This window comes from Bufo bufo, chromosome 6 (genome assembly GCF_905171765.1).
Source record: "Bufo bufo chromosome 6, aBufBuf1.1, whole genome shotgun sequence".
In the NCBI taxonomy this organism is placed as follows: Eukaryota; Metazoa; Chordata; class Amphibia; order Anura; family Bufonidae; genus Bufo; species Bufo bufo.
Genome location: NC_053394.1, coordinates 6,515,872 through 6,527,906, shown reverse-complemented (window position 1 = coordinate 6,527,906; position 12,035 = coordinate 6,515,872). Strand labels below are relative to the sequence as shown.

General features: G+C 49.2%; 1 long non-coding RNA gene across 1 annotated transcript; it reads right to left on the bottom strand.

Moving 5' to 3' along the window:
* Nucleotides 1-1,759: 1,759 nt before the first annotated feature.
* On the bottom strand, nucleotides 1,760-10,993 carry LOC121005983. Its single transcript, XR_005779997.1, has 3 exons — nucleotides 10,840-10,993; nucleotides 2,300-2,434; nucleotides 1,760-2,196 (listed from the first exon to the last, which is right to left on the bottom strand). It is a non-coding gene; the product is annotated as an uncharacterized LOC121005983 (long non-coding RNA).
* Nucleotides 10,994-12,035: the final 1,042 nt, after the last annotated feature.

Here is a 12,035-nt window from a genome sequence, read left to right as displayed (position 1 = left end):
AATATTTCAAACAAAACATAGTCAACATCAGAGAAAGCTTCAGTACACAGTCCCCACAGACCCTCTACACAACTGCTCAGTCCTTTTCTTCCAAAACCCGCTTCTTCATTACAGAATAAAAACTCTCCACTCTACTCTCCAGATCACATCTGACCACCTGTGCACTTGACCCGATCCCATCCCACCTCACCCCTAACCTCACCACAGTGTTTATCCCAGCCCTAACTCATCTCTTCAACCTATCACTAACCTCTGGTGTCTTCCCCTCTGCTTTTAAACACGCTACCATTACACCTATCCTCAAAAAGCCTTCACTTGACCCATCTTCTTTGTCCAGTTATCGCCCCATATCACTGCTTCAGTATGCCTCAAAGCTACTTGAACAACATGTCCATTCTGAACTGTCCTCTCACCTTTCCTCCTACTCCCTCTTTGACCGCCTACAATCTGGCTTCCGACCCCACCATTCGACTGAGACTGCCCTTACCAAAGTCACCAATGACCTATTGCCAGCCAAAACCAAGAAACAATACTCTGTCCTCCTTCTCCTTGACCTGTCCTCTGCCTTCAACACTGTTGGCCGGTCCCCTCCGGTTGCAAACTCATCTTTTGCCATCACTGACCTGGCCCTCTCCTGGATCACATCATACCTCCCAGACCGGACGTTTAGAGTCTCCCACTCCCGTACCACCTAATCGTCTCATTCCCTCTGTTGGTGTCCCGCAAGGCTCTGTCCTAGGACCCCTGCTCTTCTCTATCTACACTGTTGGCCTGGGACAGCTCATAGAGTCCCATGGCTTTCAGTATCACTCCTACGCTGACGACACACAAATCTACCTCTCTGGTCCAGACATCACCACCTTACTATCCAGAATCCCACAATGTCCATGTTCTATATCATCCTTCTTCTCCTCTCGCTTTCTAAAACTTAACATGGATAAAACAGAATTCATCCTCTTTCCCCCATCTTGCTAAACCCTCCAAACAGATCTATCTATCAGGATCAATGGTTGCACACTCTCCCCAGTCAACCAAGTCCGCTGCCTTGGATTCTGCCCTCTCCTTCAGACTGCACATCCAAGCACTTTTATCCACCTGCCGCCTCCAACTCAAGAACATCTCCCGCATCCGCGCTTTCCTTAACTTTGAATCTGCGAAAATGCTTGTACATGCCCTCATCATCTCCCGCCTAGACTACTGCAACACTCTCCTCTGTGGCCTTCCATCTAGCACACTCGCACCCCTCCAATCTATCCTCAACTCTGCTGCCCGACTAATCCACCTCTCACCCTATTACTCCTCTGCCAATCCCTTTACTGGCTCCCCATTGCCCAGCGAATTCACTTCAAAGTACTAACAAATACATACAAGGCCGTCCACAACCTGTCCCCTCCCTACATCTCTGAGCTACTTTCCCGATACATCCCCACACGCACTCTCCGATCCTCACGAGACCTCCTTCTCTCCTCTTATTGCCTCTTCCCACAATCGACTTCAGGATTTCTCCTGTCCATCCCCCATACTCTGGAACTCGCTGCCCCAACATATCAGACTCTCACCTACAGTGGAATCCTTTAAAAGAAACCTGAAAACCCACCTCTTCAGACAAGCCGACAACCAGTGACCCTGCTGCCTCCATACCGCCATGACCAACTTCACCCGCACCTACTGTGTCCTTCTCCCATACCATGTAGATTGTAAGCCCCACGGGCAGGGCCCTCTCTCCTTCTGTACCAGTCTGTAACTCATCTTATTTATGATTAGTACAATTGTCTGTATTATGTATGTATACCTCTTCTCATATGTACAGAGCTATGGAATGAATGGCGCTTTAATAATAAATAATAATGATATAGCGTGGACCGTTTGCCTTGTATTTGTCTGGATTTTTAAACCAAATGAAAAGTTTGCTTGTTTTTTGGAGCCGAACATCATTTTGTTTTCTTCCTATGGTTACTTACACATAATCTGCAACAGCTCCATATCTTCTTACTGTCATGTTGACGCAAATTTACGTCACATGTAGTTAAGGGGTTAGAGATGCTCAATACAAGTGCATAACGAAATAGAAATTATGACAAGTGCATAACAATGGTAAAAAAAATAAATTACAGAATATAAGCATATGATGTTGTGAACGAGGTGACATGATCCATTCAATCTTCAAGAAAGCAAATGTAAGAAGCCAACTGAAACCTGTTTAAAAATAAAGGGGAAAAAAAGTGAATATATAAACCAGAAAGAAAGACCAAAAAAATTTACTAGGCAAATAATTATTATCTTTTTTTTTTTTTATTACCTTTCATACAATATCCATTCTTTTGCATTTTCCCTAAGGCTCGATGTTCTCAGGAAACATCACCACCAGGTATCTTTCTGGTAACGCGCGTCAACCCCTATTGTTGTCTGCCTCTGATATGACCAGACCATGCACCTGCAAAAAAAATTTGCCTCAAAAATGAATGTCTTGCTCTTATCCATGTCACATTTCTATCAAAATGTTCATTTAAATAGTTCAAATATTTCTATATTTTAAAATCACACTTCCATAAAATATAGCCTTTCTCTAACAGTGCATTAGTCCCTCTCTGCACAGTAGAATACAATGGACCACAGAGGAGTCCTGTATAATGCATCCATAAGCTAACTTAATAGACTACACAGATATACAGTCATGTTACCTTCTGGCATTCAGTTAGGAACAACATTATATGACATCTGTTGGTAACTGAATAGGAATAAATCTTATCTTTATTCCAGCATCTTTGTGTTTAAGTGTTTGTGTAATACAGTTAACTTTATTAACAAAAGAAAGAGGAGACAGAACCACATGCAAGCAGCTTTTACACAGACACGATAAGAAGATGTTGGAGGTGGTAATACTGTCGAAGTTCAACTCCTCCATTCACTACTTTTACCTGGATACGCAGGGTCATATGACCTGTGTGGTGAGCACATTAGTAATTGTATGGACTAGGTATGGCTTTAGTCCATAAGTCATTGATGTAGACTGTTATATGGGCTAAAACACTATTTACATTTTCAAGATATAGTTATAATAGTGGAACTCTAGCATTATTTCTAATACATGAGTATTACATTCAGAGGAAGTAGTATGTGGTCAGAGTAAAACTTAACGTTTAATTAGAACAATTAGAAAAATAGGTCCCAAGATGACAGATAACAACAATTTATATGTATACGTTCGGAGCAACACGGCGGTATACCAAACGGATGCAAGAAGTGCCAATATCAGATAAATGATGCTCGGCGGCACCAAATAAGTAACCGGTTGGTCCTACCACACAGATGAGACGCTCCAGAATCAGCAATTGCCGCCAGCAACGGTGTGCACATCAATCAACACCTGTCGGACAATTGCTGATTCTGGAGCGTCTCATCTGTGTGGTAGGACCAACCGGTTACTTATTTGGTGCCGCCGAGCATCATTTATCTGATATTGGCACTTCTTGCATCCGTTTGGTATACCGCCGTGTTGCTCCGAACGTATACATATAAATTGTTGTTATCTGTCATCTTGGGACCTATTTTTCTAATTGTTCTAATTAAACGTTAAGTTTTACTCTGACCACATACTACTTCCTCTGTTTGTTCCAGGTGGTCACCCACAATATTTAAATTACACTCACCGGTAATTCGGTTTCCTGGAAGTCTCCATGACAGCACAAACTGAGATTGCCTTCCTCTGATAGGACAGGAAAAAGCACACAGAGGTTAAAAACCCCACCCCCACCCCTCATCGCCAGTGTATTATAACAGGACTAGGACAAGGGGTAGAACGTAAAACTAGCCAAATAGTCTATTGACAAAGAAAAAAACAAGGGCGGGACAAAGCTGTGCTGTCATGGAGACTTCCAGGAAACCGGATTACCGGTGAGTGTAATACTCATTTCCCCAGTCGTCTCCATGACAGCTCAAACTGAGAACTAACAAAGTAACTTAGGGAGGGACTACAGCACCTAGGACTTTACATCCAAAGGCCAAGTCCTCGTCAGCAAACACATCCACCCTATAATGCTTGGTGAAGGTGTGGGCCCTCTTCCAGGTAGCTGCCCTGCAGATCTGTTCTAACGAAGCAGAGGCTCTTTCAGCCCAAGAAGTGGAGACCGATCTAACTGAGTGGGCTCTAAGGGATGGAGGAGCCTCTCTACCGGAGGCTTTATAGGCCTCGGAAATGGTACATCTAATCCAGCGGGATATAGAGCTCTTCGCTGCCTTCCTCCCTTTGTTTGGACCTGAAAACTGGATAAATAAATTCTTGTCGATACGCCACTCCTCCGTGGCGTGTAAATAATGAAGAACTGAACGCCTAACGTCTAAATTGTGGAATCTAGATTCCTGCTCGTCTTTAGGGTGAGGAAAAAAAGACAGGATAACTATGTCTTGCGACCTATGAAAAGAGGAGACCACCTTGGGGAGAAAACAGGGGTCTAATTTGAAAATGAGCTTGTCGTCTAGCACCTTGAGGAAGGGTACCTGTATGGACAGGGCCTGGAGCTCGCAAACCGTCCTTGCGGAGGATATGGCCACTAGGAAGATGGTTTTCAAAGTGAGCCACTTAATAGATAGGGAGAGCAGAGGCTCAAACGGAACATCTGACAGTCTTAAAAGGACGGTGTTGAGGTTCCATGGTGCGACCATATTCCTGACTCTGGGTTTTAGTCAATCTGCCGCTTTCAGGAATCTTGCTACCCAGGGGACCTCATAAAAGGCTGGTATTATAGAGGGCCCCCAAGGCAGACACCTGAACTCGCAATGTGTTAGGAGCAAGACCCAAATCCAGCCCATCCTGGAGGAATTCCAGGATAAGCGGGATATTAGGGGTGGACTGGTTGAACCTGACTCCGCCCCAGGAGGCGAACTTCCTCCAAACCTTGAGGTACGCTTTGGAGGTGTTGGACTTCCTACTGAGTAAGAGGGTCTTGACTACTCTTTCAGAGAGCCCTAGCAAGAGGGATTGCTCAGAATCCAAGCGGACAGCTTGAGGAGGTTGGTATTGGGGTGCGGTATGGGACCCTGGGTTAGAAGACCCTCCTCCGGCCGGAAACGAATGGGATCTTCCGGGCTGAGGGACCTGAGGAGCCCGAACCAGCTTCTCCTGGGCCAGAATGGGACCACCAGAATCCGTCTGCACCCTTCGGACTGAAACTTTTGGAGCACTCTTGGGATTACTGGTATCGGGGGAAAGGCGTAGACTAGGCCAGTCATCCAGCTCTGGGTAAAAGCGTCTATTGCCACACATGGGTCTCTTCGATTGAGGGAGAAGAAATTCTGAACCTTGTGATTCTTTGCGGATGCGAACAGGTCTAGGACGGGATTCCCCCCAACGGTCCCGAATCTGTTGGAAAGCGGTCTGGGACAAAGACCACTCGCCTGGATCCAGACTTTGCCGACTGAGGTAATCTGCCTGGAGATTCAGGGATCCCTTTAGATGTACTGCCGCAAGGGATTGTAGATTCTTTTCTGCCCAGAGGAAGATTCGGTCTGAGAGCCTCTGGAGATGACCGTGTCTTGTTCCTGCTTGGTGCTGGATAAATGCCACCGCAGTGGAATTGTCCGAATGGACCAGGACGTGGCGATTTTTGGCCTGTATTTGGATGGATCTGAGACCTTCCCACACCGCACGGAGTTCTCTGTAGTTGGAGGACATCCTTCTCTGGTCCTCTGACCAAATCCCTTAAAAAGTCTCCGAAGCCGTGAGGGCTCTCCAGCCCCGAGAGCTGGCGTCCGTCGTGAGGGAAAACACACTTTCCTGCCTCCATGGAACTCCCGATTCCAGGTTCTTGGTCTTGAGTCACCAGCCCAGTGAAGCCTTTACCTCCCGGGACACCGACAACCCCTGGTCCAGGGATGATCGATACCCGTTCCATTGTTTTAGAACCAGCTTCTGTAAGGTTCTCGTATGGAATTGGGCCCAGGCTACCGCGGTGATGCAGGAGGTGAGATGGCCCAGCATTTCCATGCCCTGTCTTATTGAGCAACGGGACTGCTTGGTGAAGTGGAGGACCCTTGACCTCAGCTTCTGTACCTTTAGCGGAGGGAGGAAAGATTTTTGAAGAGCTGAGTCCAAGAGGATACCCAGGAATACCTTCCGATGGTCTGGCAACATGTCGGACTTTTCCCGGTTGATCAACCAGCCCAAGTTCTGGAGGCGCGAGAGAACCACTTGGATGTGTCTGCGAAGGAGATCTGAGGTTTCTGCTACTATTAGCAGGTCGTCTAGGTAAGGGACGATTATTATCCCCTCCTTGCTTAGGGAGGCTACGACCTCTGCCATCACCTTGGTGAATATGCGGGGTGCCGATGATATGCCGAACGGGAGGCACTTGAACTGATAGTGGTAAGCTGTCCCGCCTTGCTCCACCGCGAACCTCAGAAATCTTCTGGAACGGACCTGTATTGGGATATGGAAGTATGTGTCGGAGAGGTCTATTGTAGCCATCATAGACCCTCCTTTGATGAGCTTCACCGCTGACTTGACTGTCTCCATCCTGAACTTGTGGTAGGTGATGTGTTTTCAGGGGTTTTAAATTTATGATGGTCCGAAAATTGCCATTCGATTTCCGGATCAGGAATAAAGGGGAATAGTGACCCCTCCCCAAATCTCTGGCAGGAACCTTTTCTACTGCCCCTGGGCGTAATAAGTTTCTTACGCCCTCAGATAAGGGGGACTCGAGGCCCCTGTTGAGCTTGGTCAGGACGAACCTCTGCGGAGGAAGGGAATCCAGTTCTATAGTGTAGCCATGTTCTACGATGCCTAATATATACGGATCCGTGATGGTTTGTTCCCAAACCCCCAGAAAGGAGCTGAGCCTTCCCCTGACCGGGATGATGTCATTGTTTTGATGAAGAGGGAGAGGGATCTCCCCTGTTGGGATTAAGGAAAAAACCTTTTCCTCTCCCGCCTCTAGTAAATCCGCGACCCTCGCGGCTCCTCCTATCGGCGCTGGAATCCTGCTGGGGCCTCTGAAAAAACTGTCTCCTGGACTTGTCCTCTGGAAAGCCCTTCTTACGGTCCGTGGCGTTCAAGGATTTTGTCCAGGTCGGAGCCGAACACGTACTGACCGTGAAAGGGTAGAGATATCAGCCTGTTTTTCGATACGGTGTCGCCCGACCAGGCTTTAAGCCATAGTACCCGTCTGGTGGTGTTGGACAGAACCGCCGTGCGGGCAGAAAGCCTAACCGATTCTGCAGCGGCATGGAAGAAAGTAGCCTTCTTCAGAAGAGGAATACTATCCAGGATCTCCTCCCGAGGGGCCCTATTCGCTATATGGTGCTCTAGCTGTTCAAGCCACACTGCGAGTGTACGAGCCACACATGTCGCTGCTACCCCCGGTTTTAGGAGAGCTGCTGTAGCTTCCCAGGTTCTCTTGAGCAGACTCTCGGCTTTCCTATCTAGAGGGTCCTTGAGCTGCGCTGCGTCCTCAAACAAAAGGACCATTCGTTTTGCTACTTTAGCGACGGGAGCATCCACCCTGGGAATGGTCTCCCAGTCGGCACAGTCCGCTTCGTCGAAGGGGTATCGCCTTTTGAGGCCCCGTGGGATAAAGGAACCCTTCTCTGGCTTCTCCCATTCTGCCCGTATCATCTTCTGGATATTGTCTGGGACCGGGAACACAGATTTGTGCCTCTCCCCTAAAATCTCCTCCTGGACTGACTTGGATCTCTTAGGGACCTCCATCTTAATAGAGGCCCTTATGGTTCGGATCAATTCTTCTATATCCTCTGGGTTAAAGAGGAATCTCCTGTACTCACTACTTTCCTCCAATTCCTGAGATCTAGCCGAAGTCTCCGCATCTGACAAGACGGAGTCGGCCGAGTACAGATCACTCCCGGAGTAGTCCAGGCCTCTGGAAGAGGGTGGTCTGCGGCCCTGACCGGGCTGGGGTATAGGGGAGGCAGGGGGGTCCCTAGCGGCCAATGCTGATTGGACCTTCGTTCTGACCAGAGTCTTGATCTCCTCTATGAAGCTAGAGGACTCTGCCTTCACCACGGTAGAGGTGCAGTCCTTACATAGTAACTTGGACCCTGAGGAAGCAAGGCGCTTAGAACAGACGCCGCACTTCCTGGGTCTGGATTTAACAGAGGAGGAAGACTCCTTTTCTCCCTGCAACACCAAGGGAGGAAGAGGTCAACCACTGCAGGGAAAAAACAGCAATAAGAAAGGGTGCCAGCAGGCTACTCACACCGCCCAGAGTGGTAGGAGGCTCAGGAACCGAGCCAGTGGTGGTAGGGGCGCTCATCTTCGCAGCTCCCGTCCACCTGCGTTGCTGTCAGCAGGTAGGGTGACCGTGGAGACCTCAGATCGGCAGACTCTGCTTTCCTTTTTCGAATTTGGCGCCGGCCGCGGCCTCCGTGACGTCACGACGCTGGCCACGCCTCCCGGCGTCTGACGTCATCACCCGGCGACTGGAGGGAAGCGCGTCACAGCGTCGCTCCAGCCGCCCTACCTCACTGCTTTAAGCCCGCCTGGGCCGCCGCAGAGGGAACTTCGCCGGGATCACCATGAGTGAGGGTGACCCGGACCCCGGAACCGACCTCCGGTCTAACAGGTGACATCCCGCCGTAGCAGGGTGAGAAGAAAAAGGGAAAAAAAAATAGAAAGTTAGGAAACCCAGAAGGTCTCCCAGCACCTCTCTGGCATTCCTTCCTTGACAGGACAGGAAAAAACACTGGCGATGAGGGGTGGGGGTGGGGTTTTTAACCTCTCTGTGTGCTTTTTCCTGTCCTATCAGAGGAAGGCAATCTCAGTTTGTGCTGTCATGGAGACGACTGGGGAAATATAAATTACAAAATGTAATGATTTCATAAAAGTCTATTTTTATATATTAAGATTTTTTCTATAGGCAATGCGCCGCACAGACCTGTCACTTACCAGTAGGAGGAGCTCCCGGCCGGACACAGACATCGCAGCTCGCAGGTAAGTATAATGCTTCTATTTATTGCTAAGTAACAATGGCAGCGATGGTAACCGATCGGAGCCCCAGCGATTAAACTGGGACTCCGATCGGTACTCTCCGCTGCCACCAATGATGGGGGGGGGGGGGTGATTTTAATTTAGGGGGGGGGGGGGGGAGGAGGCAGCACTGGTCATATTTAATACTGGGAATCCGCACTGGCCACCGATGAATATAGAGGGAGGGGGGCCGCACTGGTTACAATTAATACCGCGGAGGGAGGGGGGGCCGCACTGGCCATCAATAAGTTAAATACAGGAGGGGGGTCAGCCCCCTGTAAGAGATCGGGTGCTGCCAGGCAGCAGGGGGCAGTCATGTACACAGTTCTCAGTATATTCTAACTTGAAGCGTCCCCATCACCATGGGAACGCTTCTGTGTTTAGAATACACTGTCGGATCTGAGTTTTCCGAAGTGAAAAATCAGATCTGAAATAAACAGTTATGCAAACGGATCCGTTCTGAACGGATACAAGCATTTGCATTATAGGAGCGGATCCGTCTGTACAGACACCAGACGGATCCGCTCCTAACGCAGGTGTGAAAGTAGCCTTAGGGCTCTTTCACACCTGCGTTCTTTTCTTCCGGCATAGAGTTCCGTCGTCGGGGCTCTATGCCGAAAGAATCCTGATCAGTTTTATCCTAATGCATTCTGAATGGAGAGAAATCCGTTCAGGATGCATCAGGATGTCTTCAGTTCCGGAACGGAACGTTTTTTGGCCGGAGAAAATACCGCAGCATGCTGCGCTTTTTGCTCCGGCCAAAAATCCTGAAGACTTGCCGCAAGGCCGGATCCGGAATTAATGCCCATTGAAAGGCATTGATCCGGATCCGGCCTTAAGCTAAACGTCGTTTCGGTGCATTGCCGGACCCGATGTTTAGCTTTTTCTGAATGGTTACCATGGCTGCCGGGACGCTAAAGTCCTGGCAGCCATGGTAAAGTGTAGCGGGGAGCGGGGAAGCAGTGTAGTTACCGTCCGTGCGGCTCCCCGGGCGCTCCAGAGTGACGTCAGGGCGCCCCAAGCGCATGGATCACGTAATCACATGGACACGTCATCCATGCGCATGGGGCGCTCTGACGTCATTCTGGAGTGCCCCGGGAGCCGCATGGACTGTAAGTATACCGCTCCCCACTACTACTATGGCAACCAGAACTTTAATAGCGTCCTGGGTGCCATAGTAACACTGAACGCATTTTGAAGACGGATCCGTCTTCAAATGCTTTCAGTACACTTGCGTTTTTCCGGATCCGGCGTGTAATTCCGGCAAGTGGAGTGCACGCCGGATCCGGACAACACAAGTGTGAAAGAGCCCTTAGCCATACACCCACCAAGCGAAAACCTCACCTGCTACTACCCCCCACCCCCCTTGCAGAGCATTCCAGCAACCCCCCCACCCCCCTTGCAGAGCATTCCAGCAACCCCCCCACCCCCATTGCAGAGCATTCCAGCAACCCCCCCACCCCCCTTGCAGAGCATTCCAGCAACCCCCCCACCCCCCTTGCAGAGCATTCCAGCAACCCCCCCACCCCCCTTGCAGAGCATTCCAGCAACCCCCCCACCCCCCTTGCAGAGCATTCCAGCAACCCTCCCACCCCCCTTGCAGAGCATTCCAGCAACCCTCCCACCCCCCTTGCAGAGCATTCCAGCAACCCTCCCACCCCCCTTGCAGAGCATTCCAGCAACCCTCCCACCCCCCTTGCAGAGCATTCCAGCAACCCCCCACCACCCTTGCAGAGCATTACAGCAACCCGCTCCTAAGCCTCTGGGGGAAATCAACTGTACTTCTTGCAGACTCCAGACTAACTCTATAGGCCCCCTGCAGAGTATTACTTAGCCATACACCCACCAAGCGAAAACCTCACCTGCTTCTGCCCTTGTCCTCACCAGATCAAACCACTCAAAAGCCCGGGAAATCAACTGTGCTTCTTGCAGACTCCAGACTGGCTCCGCCTACTCGAGTCTGGTCACATGGGCATGACGTCATCAGAGGTCCTTTAGCTGGCTAGGAAATAGCATCTACCGACATATAATGTATCTCACATAGACTATAACTCAGGGACAGAGCGGTATATCCATATATAAAATGGATAATCCATGAGGTCGGACTCACGCAGAGACCGGCCATCTGACGATAAATGGATGGGGGGGGAAACCTGACTCTACCGAAGTCAGACGAAACAATATATCAGATACACCACACATATATATATTCTGAATAGGAATGTGGCAACAGTGATAAAACTAAAATAAATCTTAATCTACCATTGAAACCATTGTCTATACTGAGTCAGACATGAATAGAACTCTATCTACACTGTTTACATTGAATTCGATGTTGAGTCCCTCGGGTTGTAACGATTGTAAAATGAAGATCCATTTCAGCTCTTTTCTTCTCAACATACGTTCCCTATCGCCACCCCTTGTGGGGACGTCAACAGAGATAATGACCCTAAATCTCAATTGGCTGACAGAGTGTCCACAGTCAATGAAGTGCTTGGCCACCGGTTTGTCCACCATTTTCTTCCTAATAGTACTTTTGTGTTTGTTAATGCGCTCCCTAATCTCCATGGTTGTTTCTCCCACAAAGATCAAGCTACAGGGACAAACAATCATCTGTCGACTTTGGATGGGCAGATACAAGGGCTGTTGTCTACGGATGATTTTGCGGCCCACAATGAAAAAACAACTCAGCACGTGCAACGACATAAATCTGCGGTAGAAAAAACTAAAAGAGATAAGTGGCACCGCGATCTGGAAGACTAGACAACTGGCAGAATCAACAGCCACGTAACAGACCCCCTAGACGAAGGGGCAAGGGGAGAAGATTTGACTCGAGTCATTTTGGCTTCACAACTTGCTACTCAGAATCAACGGATGAATCAACCAAGTCTTCTTTTTTAGGAAGACCACCAAATGCAGCGGGAGGAAACTCCGACGCGGCGGCAGAAAACATCACAGGGTCCAGAAAAGACCAACACCCACCTATGCATCCGGGCTAGAATCAGGGAGCACGGGAGAGAGTGACGAGGCGCACCTACAAGACGTGAATCAGCTGGTG